We start from the raw sequence: 11,556 nt of genomic DNA, 5'->3' as shown, positions 1-11,556 counted from the left end.
CATCCAAAAAATAATCTGACATTGTAAATCATTGTAAATCATCAAGCCCCTACTTGTGCTACTGAATTTAGCTTGGACGTTGAAATAGAACAACGGAGACCAGCAATGCCTGTAGCATAAAGTTAGGACTTTCATTCTCGTACTTTTACCAGTTTCATAGCCGTCTTACGTGACCTGTGGCCTTGGTCAAAGGTCACTTTTTTTCCCGTAAATGTAAGACTTTTTCTCGTACATTTACGACCGTTATTCATGTACATTTGCAACTTTCATTCTCAGAAATGTACAACTTTTTTTCCCATAAATTTACGCCTTTTTTGTCGGAAATTTCCGACTTATTGTCATGAATTTACAACTTTTTTTCTCGTAAATATACGCCTTTTTTGTCGGAAATTTCCGACTTATTCTCGTAAATATACAGCATTTATTCTCGTACATTCACGACTTTTTTTACGACCTGAGACAGCGATGAAAACGGGGGACTTATGTGACCTTTGGCCTTGGTCAAAGGTAATATTAAAAATGTTTTTTCTCGTAAATTTACAACTTTTTTTCCCCCACGTAAATGTACTCCTTTTTTTGTCCTAAATTTACGACTTTTATCCTCGTACATGTACGACCTTTTCCTCGTTGTACGACTAATTGTACGACTTATATTCTCATAAATTCACGTCTTTCTTGGAAATGTGCGATTTTAATTCTCGTACATGTACGACCTTTTCCACGTAAATGTACGACTTATATTCTTGTAAATTTACGACTTTTAACCACGAAATCTCAGATTTTTTTTTTCCCCGATGTGGCCCTAAAAGTCCGTCGTGAAATAGGATGTAGTTTAACTTGAAATTTCCGAGTGAATCCTAACATTTTTTAAATAATATGCAGCATTCTTATGATATTGCTAGTCATTTAGTAGCCTCGGCGACTTTAAAAAGTCGATACAACGTTAAAAACAGAAAAGCAACCAAGAAATACTGTGTAGTTAGTACATGAACACTAAAGCGAACACTTCCCTCACTCACGGTGCAACAAAAACAGCCCAAGACAGGCATGAGGATCACACAGTGCGACTGCTCCACACGGACCATGCGGCAATCGAAATAAACGCTTACACGCTAATAAACATGCAAAACAATGCTATTTTACCCTCCTTCATAACCGCAAGGCATGCTGGGTAACTCAGGAAAAAAAAGGGGTGGCCTTATTTGGGTCAAATGTTTTTTTTATTTAGCATTTTATTGCATTTTATTCAGATGCGGAAAGAGCAGCAGGTTGATTTCCTATTTTTATTCGTGAACATGTAGATGTTGTTGAAGAGGTGCGCTCTTTTGTCACGTTAGCAGCTAATCATCAACATGTACTGGACTGCAGTTCGATCGTGACGCTGTGACGAACAACAAGGGCGTGAAAACGTGAGCCATAAAGGAATACATTCCATTTCTTTTTTCACTTTTCAAAGAGGCTACCCCCAGGCGTTCGTATCAAACTAAATCAATTTCGGCTTTTCCGCATTCACGCCTGGCTTGTCTATTCCTTTTCTTTTGCCAGTGTTGTCAGGGAAGGGTAAATGAAGGCAATTCTCCTAGCGAGGCGCAAATAAACTCGCCGTGGCAGAAGTAAGCCTTCCTCCGGCGAGGCGTGCAGTCGGGCCCGGGCCTCCCCGCTGGCAGGCAGTCAAGGCGCCGCGCCGAAGACGAGAAAGCCCAAATGGCAGCAAAATATCACATCGCCGTTTCCCGGAAATTGATCTGCTGCTTGCATGGAGAAAGAAAATGGGCCATTTTAATTTCATTCCCGGGTGTCATGATAGAATTCTAGAGTATTTGGGTCCGACGGGGACGCTGCCTGTGTGCTTTCAAGGCAAAGTGTTGACAGCTAGACCAGGATCTATGCATGCATAAGTGGCCTATAAACACTTTGTTATTAGATGCCTGCTGCACTCAGTGCCTCCACCGTAAACGGTACACCTCCTTGGCGCCGTCCGCCAATATGCATAAACAAGCAATCACATGCACACGTGCACGCGCTTTCACTTGGACTCCACTCGCCAACATCCACAACTGCGCAAAACTCTCTAGCTTTGTTCCTTTGTACCCTTTTTAAGCTGTAGAGATGCATTTTGTACACTCACATTCAAAAGACGGCGCGGGTTCGATTCCCGGCCATTGGAGATGTCCAGCGTCTCCAGCACGCACAAACGGGAGGGTTGTGTCAGGAATAAAAACTGTACGCCAAATCTTGCTGTGGCGACCGCTAACAGGAACAGAAAAATAGAAATATTTTTGTTTAAATTGACTAACTTTAAATATTAGAATAAATATAATATTGTGTGTGATATTCTATATCGTATTATTCTTGATCCTATCTCTTTTTAAACTACTTAGTGCTGTCTTGCTAGCATGCTAGCTGTTAGCATGTTAACTGTTTTACTCGTGTCAAATCGGCATTTTATCTACAGTATTTTGCTGATGTCTAAGTACAAATCCATACATGGCATGATGTAGGGACTCTATAAAGAACTGCCTTGACACTTTCAGGACTTTGTGCTATCTTGCTAGGTGCCAGCATCCTAACTGTGAAAAAGATAGCATTTTTGCTATTCTACACATGTCTAAATGCAAATTCATACATGTCTTTATGTGCGAACACTGTAGAACTGTGCTGGCATTTTCTGCACTTAGTGCTATCTTGCAAGGTGCTAGCAGACTAACTGTTAGCATTTTAGCGATTTTACTCATGTTGAAATGTAAATACATATACTGTATGTCATGATGTGGGGACACTGTAGAACAGCATTGGCACATTCGGTACTTAGTGCTATCTTGCTAGGTGCTAGCATGCTAACTGTTAGCATGTTAATTGTTAGCATTTTTGCTATTTTACGCGTGTCCAAATGCAAATGGACACATGGCATGGTGTAGGAACACTGCGGAACTGCCGTGGCACTTTCAGTACTCAGTGCTACCTTGCCAGGTGCTAGAATGCAAACTGTTAGCATGTTTGCTATTTTACTCATGCCAAATGTAAGTACATAAATATCACGATGTAGGGACACTGTAAAACTGGCTTGACACTTATGTTGTTAGGTGTTAACATGCCAACTGTTAGCATGTTAGCATATTTGCTATTTTAATTGTGTCAAAACGCAAATCTATAAATGTCATGACATAGGAACACTATAAAACTGCCATAGTACTTCCGCTACTTAGCATGCTAACTGTTAGCATGATAGCATTTTAGCTGTTTTACTCATGTCAAAATGCTAATTTATACATTGCATGATGTAGGTACACTATAAAAATGCTAATAACAGATGGCATTTTTCTCAGTATGTTTGGTATTCATGGTATTTGGGTTGGTACAGTAGTACTGACAGTGTAGTTCTTGGGCCAGGTGGGATGTGGATGGCAAATTCAGTGAGCAAATTGGTAAATTGAAAAACACTGAATCAAAGTTCGACACTAACTGGCGAGTATCGGCCTCATCCAGTATCTCCACTGTGGAGGAACAGCGTGGATATTGTAATTGTAGCCGGGTTACACGCTAAATGTTAAATTAGCCCTGACATGAGACATCCACTGCTTGCCTCACGGGCCCAAATTTGACAGCTCCATTTAACACTGATTAGATTTGCAAGGACGCGTAGTGTGCGTGTCACACGGCCCACTCTGGGAGCTTCTCCTGAATCCTATCCGTAGCCTGATGTTATGCAAATGGACTAATACGAAGGTAAAACACCGTGGCGCTCTCCTGGTTCAAAGCCTCGCTTTTCCACGACGATTGCTCTAACGAGGAGGGCGCCATTTGGGGGTCATTAAACGATGGCCTCCGCTCACAACCCCCCCACGCCATTAAAAGGGCTCACACCCACACGGAGACGCGCAGCGGAGAAGCCTTTTAGTGCCAGCTCCCAGTTCCTTACACATCACAGTGTCACAGAATAGAAAATTACACTCTCCTCCCACAGAGAAAATTGCTTTGGAATTGCTTGGTTATAAAAATGTGCCTTAAAGAGAGAGAGGAGTTCTTACAATAAAAAAAAAGAGAGAGACACACACACACACACACACACACACAGAGAAAACACAATTACCGAAGCACTCTAAGAGCCATCTTTACAAGTTAATCCAAGGATTGAACAATTATTGATGTTGGGTATTTTCGGTGTCTTCTTATAAACTGTATTTTCTTTCCATTGTCCCGCCTTTACGTTGAAAACATGCAAACAATACGTGAATCATCTCCGACGCAGCCACAACACTTGGCAACATTTTTTCAGCTCAACGCTGCAAAAGCGGGACGATTTGGACTTTTCCCGGAGAAACGCACCTCAAAAGACAACTTCAACCCCCTTCGAGTGTGCCGTCCCGCGAGACGTCATCAGGAACGTAAAGGATGACCTCAAACAAAACAAAAACAATGATACAAACATAATCTTGTGCTTTTATTCCCAAGGGGTTCCGTGCTAACGCTCTGTCAACGCCATTCCTTTGACCGACTCCAGTTCTTATGAGTCACTCAAGTGAATCGGGTACTCTGGGAAAAGTTCTGCACGTTTGTCATGGATCGTCTTATATTGGGCTTAATGCATAATTCACTTCTATTCATCCATTTCATTGGGGGAAAACTAAAATGACCAAAATTTGGACACCAACCAGCGTCACAAATTTAATTAGGAGGACCCACTGGAGTAAAATACTGATTCTGCATTTTGTCATGGGTCGTCTTATATTGGGTAAATGCGGTAATTTACTTATTTTCATCAATTTCAATGAGGAGAACATTTTAATTTGAACTATTTGGACATCTACCATCGTCACAAGTCGGATTGTGTTTGACTTTGGAGGATCCGTTGTCCTATGACACTGATTTGGCATTTTCGCTATGAGGTGTCTTATATACAGGATCATCTCATATTAGTCATTTTCTATGAGGAAACATTTTTTTAAGTGTGAAATACCAATTCTGCATTTTGTCATGGGTCGTCTTATATTGGGCTCAATGCATAATTCACTTCTATTCATCCATTTCATTGGGGGAAAACTAAAATGACCAAAATTTGGACACCAACGAGCGTCACAAATTAGATTTGGAGGACCCACTGGAGTAAAAGACTGATTCTACATTTTGTCATGGGTCGTCTTATATTAAAATTAACAAAATTAACATCATTAAAATTTGGATGTCAACCAGGTCACAATTTGGATTATGTTTAACTTGAGAGGATCCATTTGAGTAAAATACCGATTTGGCGTTTTTGTCACGAGTTGTCTTATATTCAGGGTTGTCTTATATTCCGGTCAATCTCTTGTATTAATCAGGTTTTGGGGAAAAATTTAACTATTTTGATGTCAACCACAGTCACAAATTGCATTAGGTTTGACTTTGAAGGTGGCGCTGTCGTAAAATACCACAACATTTTAGTCATGGGTCGTCTTACATTGGGATCAGTGCTTTATTTCGCTTGTATTGAATGGGGAACATTTAAAAAGTCAAGTATTTGGACATCAACTCGCATCCAAAATTGGATTTACGTTCAACTGTGGAAGACCCACTGGAGTCAAATACTAATTTGGCCTTTTTGTCATGGGTCGTCTTATATTCAGGGTCGTCTTATATTGCGGTCAACGCATGATTTCACCTGAATGAACGCATTTCATTGAGGGAAATCTCACATGAGAACCACTTGGATGTCAACCACCAGCACAAATTGGATTGCGTTTGACTTGAGAGGATTTTCTGCATTCTTGTTTTGTTTAGATTTAGAAATCGCGACCATTCATCCTTTTGTGCCTCACGTGAACGAGGTCCTCTCGTCCAAGTGTGTGCTGGACGGGTGCGACGGATGTTCCGCCAATCAGGGGGAGTCTTACCTCTGTTCGGGTGCCGTCCTGTCATCAGGTCGCAGGCAGCTCCAGCATTGTGGGGGTGTTGCTCAGCAGCTCCCTCAGCCTCTCAAGCCAATTTGGAGTCGGCGCCTCTTCGCTCCCGGCCTGCAAGTCTGAGGATCCCCAGCGGGAGGCAGCACAGCCCCGCCATCTATATTGGATTGCGGTCTTTCCCATCGACAGGCGCCGCACGCCCCGCAGAGAGGAAATCTCAGCTGCAGTGGCCTAAAACAATGTGTTGTTATGGTACGTGCACACGCTACACACACGCTACACACACGCTACACACACGCTACACACACACAGTCAATCATGAAGGCGCACTCCCTCACAGCAAGGAAGTTCTAACAACATACTTTGTGTCCCTGCAGGGGGGCGCACCTGGGTCAAGGTATGTATACACGCTTTCAGCAAATGAATACGTACCTTTCTTTTGTTTCTTTCCTCCGCATCAGCAGTCACATCCATCCTTCTTCCAAGGAAAGCATGGAAAAAAGCACATTTACATAAAACTCAGACAAGGTCAGGCTCTTAATTTCGTCTAATCAACTGTCATTTGCATGGTGCCAATCGCTCAAGGTAACGCCACTAACTAAATAAAAGGACTTCTTCACTCTCGGGGGGTGACGGAGGGTGGAGGCGCCCACATCGTAACTGATTTGCATATATTACTTTGATTATCTCATTACTCGGAGAGGCTTTTTTCCTGACACTGGCGCAATTGAATTAAAATGAAGGCGCGCAATCAATAAAAGGGCAACGCGGCTGCGAAAACACACAGCGCCCCTTCGTTTGGACGGTCAACCGGCAGCGACGACGACGAGGATGATGGTTGTAAAGATGCAAGACGGATGATGGCGACCCCCCCAGGAGGGCGTCCGCTCACGTGATCACGGGAGTAATCAGAGGAGGCCGCGTCGGCCTTCAAATAGCCGCGCTTCTCTTTTGGATGATCTTCTGACCCGCCATCATGATTCCGAAGCGGGCGACTTATGTGCCCGCCCGCCCCCCATCCCACCACCCTCTCCCTTTAGATAATGGCGCCAGCATCTTTCCTATAATTCACCCCATCTGTGGAATGATGAGGTCATGCGTGAAGACACCTCCGTTCTGCAGCAGTGAGCCACAATAAGCTTTCATTGAAACGCGGGTGCCATTACTGCAGCTGTCTGTGTAATTATTACGCATTTTCTCTTTTGATTTCCCTGTGAAAACGTCCCTCTGCAAGCGGGGCACGCAAACATTATGCAGGAAGGATCTTCATTGGGCACTCACGCGCCTCATTAGGAGACAGTCAAGACAAATAAAGTGACTGAAGTGTCCCTGCTGCACACAGCAACGCCGTAAACTTCAGCTTTACAGATGCCGTTTTTCACCTTCCGAAGCAGCCGAGGCGCGACGTGGCTCGTCTGTCAGGCCTTTTCTGCCTTTCGCATTTAGGCTTAGGGGTTACAGGTTAGGGAGTTTGGGTTGGGGTTCATCAACTCAACATTCCACCCCGGAGGAACATTAGCATCAGAGCCGTAACAGAGGCCAGATGTGGTCTCTGTGTGTCAGGACTGTAAAATACAGCATTTTTTCCACTTTGGCTGTTCAGGGTCAGAGGTTAGCATTAGGGTTTGTCAACAAGGCAGTTTTGCTGCTTCGGAGAACAGCAGTATCGAAATCGTAACAGAGGTGGGGCATGGCGTAAAGCCTGGAAAAGCTGGTTAGGGTTACGGGTCAGTCAACCCGACAGTTTTCCACCTTACAGTCGTATTGGAGCCGGAACAGAGGCGGGACAAGGCTCGTGTGTAAGACCTGTAAAATCCGGCATTTTACCACCGCTGTTTAAGGTTAGGGTTAAAGTTAGGGTTTATCAAGCCGGGAATTTGCTGCTTTGCAGAAGAAGGGTAATATGAGAGCAATAACGGAGGCGGGACGTGGCTCGTGTGTAAAGCCTGTAAAATCTGGCATTTCTTTCTAACCCTAGGGTTTAGGGTTTAGGGTTTAGGGTTAGCGGTTAGGGTTGGGGTTAGGGTTGGGGTTGGGGTTAGTCAACCAGTCCATTTTCTATCTTCTGCGGTACAGTAGAATCAGAGGCAGGAAGTGGCTGGTGTGTAAAGCTGGTCAAATCGGGCATTTTCCCACATTCGCTATTTAGTGAGGGATTCGGGGGTTAAGGATTCAGGTTCGTCAAACCAACAATTTTCCACCTTCTGAGGTAGAGAAGTATCAGAACCGTAACGGAGGCGGGATGTGGCTTGTGTGAGGCCTGCAAAATCTGGCATTTTTGCTGCTTATCGCTGTTCTGTATCCACAGCACCGACACGCAACGTCGGGGCAAAGTCAACCCCGCAATTTGCCATCCTCAGGGGAACGGTGGTATCACAAAACGGATAACAAAGGCCAGCCTGGTCATTTCCTCCTGGAGCGAAACAGAGGCGGGATGACCCGTGTGTGATGCCAGGACAACTGAAGCTCCAATTTTGCGGCACCTCCGTGCAAAAGAGGCTAAATAAACATAAATCATATTGTCGTCTATTTGAGGTAAGGCGTTCATTTATTCAAGCAGACAATGCACCAGCTGGCATTTATTGAGGGCAGGGCATCTACTAGAGCAGAGGCACACGTATATAGAAAGCATAAGGGGTTAATGCCAGAAGGAAAATGGAGCATTTGAGAAGTGACAGCCTTGAAACGCCCGATGCCAATAAATTACAGGCCGGGATTTCCACGTGCCACCCCCCCCACCCCAATTCACAGCCGCTTCCTCGCCCCTCCAAAGAGAAAGACACATACTCCTGTTGACACGTTACGTCACCAATTATTTTCCTTACATAAGGGACAAATTATCGAGTCGGTTGAACGAAATTAGAGCCCTTTGTTTCAGATCAGAGCACATTAGCGGCTGGAAATTACACATGATGGCTCCGCGCCTTTGTTGTCCCGCTCGGTGCCTGTCGCTCTCAGCCGCCGCTAACAAAGTCATTAAATTGACTCCCTCTCGCACTCATTATGCGGCCTGTTAATAACCGCTAATTAACTTTGTATAACGCACGGCTCCAAAGGCCTCCCTCCCTCCCTCCTACACCCTTCTCAACACAAGCCGCCCTCCCCTTTCCTTTCCTCCGCTTCCTGTTTTGGCCCCTGGAGGAGGGCAAGCGTCCAATGACGTCATACAGCGAGGGTGCGAGCATGTGAGGATGTGAGATGGACATGATGTCATCACGCTTTGACGAGGTGTCACTGTTTTAAACGGCATGGTTTGATTCAATGTTTGATTTAAATGTTTTAAACGGCATGTCTTCATGAAATGTTTGGTTTAAAACTTGAAATTGCATGTTTTAAAGAAAATGTATTTTTATTTAACTCTTCTTGTACGTGTTAAGTTGCATGCTTTAAATGTTTCATTCAATTTAATTGTTTTTAAATTGCATGCTTAAAATAACATTTCATTTTGTTTTATTTTATGTTTTAAATTAAATGTTTTTTTTAGTTAAATTTACTTATTAGCTCGTTTATGTTTACATTCATTTTATTTAATGTTCTTGATCATTTTTTACCTAAACATCACTCGCAATACAGACTACATTAAATAACACGTTAACTTTATTTACTATTTTGATTTTAACCCGTTTCAGATGACTGTATTTTGTTATTTACACACCAAAAATGCATTCACTCATAAAACTATTCCATTATTTTTGGTTTTGTGCACTTGAAAGTGTTTATTTCCAAGTTTGAACCAGGAACCACCTATGACGCTGTACCACCAGGAGATGGCGCCATTTGAATGACATCGCCTCTTCCAAAATATGCAAGGCCCACCCGCAGCACACACAAGCCACCACATGACGTACACGCTGTCGAAAAATAAAGCACGTTAAAAATGTGCAATAATAATTCAAATAAATGCAATGATATCAGGGACTCCTGCACGTGCAGTAGAGGTTCTGTATATATATAAAAAAAAGATCCAATATGCGGTTTGAACGCGCAATCACTGATATGGTGTTGAAGTTTTTGGCATGCACGCATGCGTGAGGCGATGCCGACTGAGCCGTCGTCTCTTCACCTGCAAGCCAACCAACCAGACGGAAAATCGGAAATGTGAAAATGGCACGCATGCGCCCACCTCCCCCCTCCTAATGTATGCGTGTAATTAGTGCATTTAAACAAAGCGCGGATAATCCTGCTGCTTGGAACGGTGGCTGACATTTTTTTCCACAGGGTTAATAACAGTGCGCGGATAAATGAATCAAACTGTGGCCCACAAATTACAGAGCGCCTCTAAATACCCGTCTGCATAACGTGCGTCTGCTTGTGACCGACCGATACCACTTCACGGGCCTATTGTTGTTCGGATCATTGATTTCGCGCGCAAATAAACAAGCTTGGAAGTTTAGAAGATGAGGATGCTTTGAATTGGACACAACAAGCGTGCCCGTGTCCGTCAATTTAGACTGGCTTTGCTCAATAAAACGTGACAAGTTGACTTCATAGAGTTGTGACAAATTGAGAGGTTACATAAATCACAATAAATCCCAACTTAACTAAAGCAGCGCACTCACAAAACACGATGGAGAAATATGACCTTATAAGGGGATGTGTGCAATTTTCTGCACACTCGCGGAGGGTGGGAGAAGAGAAAGGGAGGAAGGAAGATGGATGGTGGGTGTGGGGGCAGAGTAAATTGCAGCCTGCTGAAGTTTTTTGGATTGAATTCTGAAAATGATCCTTTTAACAGTGATGGGCTCTGAGGCGAGGATGGGGGTCACAGGCCATTCGCAGCAGGTTAAATAGACTTTCATTTAAAATTACATTCTACATCTGAAGCCACGGTGAAGCCGCACCTCATCACCCTCACTTTATAATACGATCACCGCGTTATAATCATTTACATTCAAATATGACAATAAATGGTATCGATCAGGGGTTTTCAGAATGTGTTGCACTGAGCCCCCCCGTTAAAAAATAGGGTTAAAAATGACATCATTTCAGCTATCTGAAGTTACAGCTCAGCGGGTGTGAAAAGGCTGTTTTTCTGTATTTTTTTAAAGCCGCTGCGCCTCCCCTGAAGTCTTCTGGCCCTCCTTGAATAATTCCAGTGTAACACTACAAAAAAAAATATTTCTATTCATGAGGGTCACAGATGAGCTGGAGCCTATCTCAGCTGAGTGTGGCGGCGAGGACTGGCCCATCAATGCTAATCAAAGCGGCACATGTATTCCAAAAAATATGCTTCTCTGTAGTTTTTATTATTGTTGTTGGATTTTTAAGCAAAATAAATACGTTGCGACACGGAGAGCTCATTTGTTGTTGAAAAATTCACATTAAAAAGTCCTTCAACACTACAATCAGTGGTGACATTTTTTTTCCAGCAAGGCCGCATACTGAAAAATCAAAAAATGCTTGCAATGTTTTAAATGTAGCAAATTAAAATAAATAAATAAAATTCCGCATGTCTTGCATGCAAATCAATCCACATTTCAATTTGGTCTCGTTACATGAGACCTTTTTGCTTTACTTTTTCCATTTTTGCTGTTTTTGTTAAGTTTATTTCTACAATGTGCGGCGGGCCAAAAACAAAACAAAACGGTATGACCAAAAAAATGACCCCCCCCCTCCCCCCCCCCCGGCCTGCATTTTGGACACCTCTGATTTCTAAAATATTGATGGAATTTTGTGG

The sequence above is a fragment of the Dunckerocampus dactyliophorus genome, chromosome 21 (assembly GCF_027744805.1).
Source record: "Dunckerocampus dactyliophorus isolate RoL2022-P2 chromosome 21, RoL_Ddac_1.1, whole genome shotgun sequence".
NCBI lineage: Eukaryota > Metazoa > Chordata > Actinopteri > Syngnathiformes > Syngnathidae > Dunckerocampus > Dunckerocampus dactyliophorus.
This window is presented reverse-complemented; position numbering follows the sequence as displayed.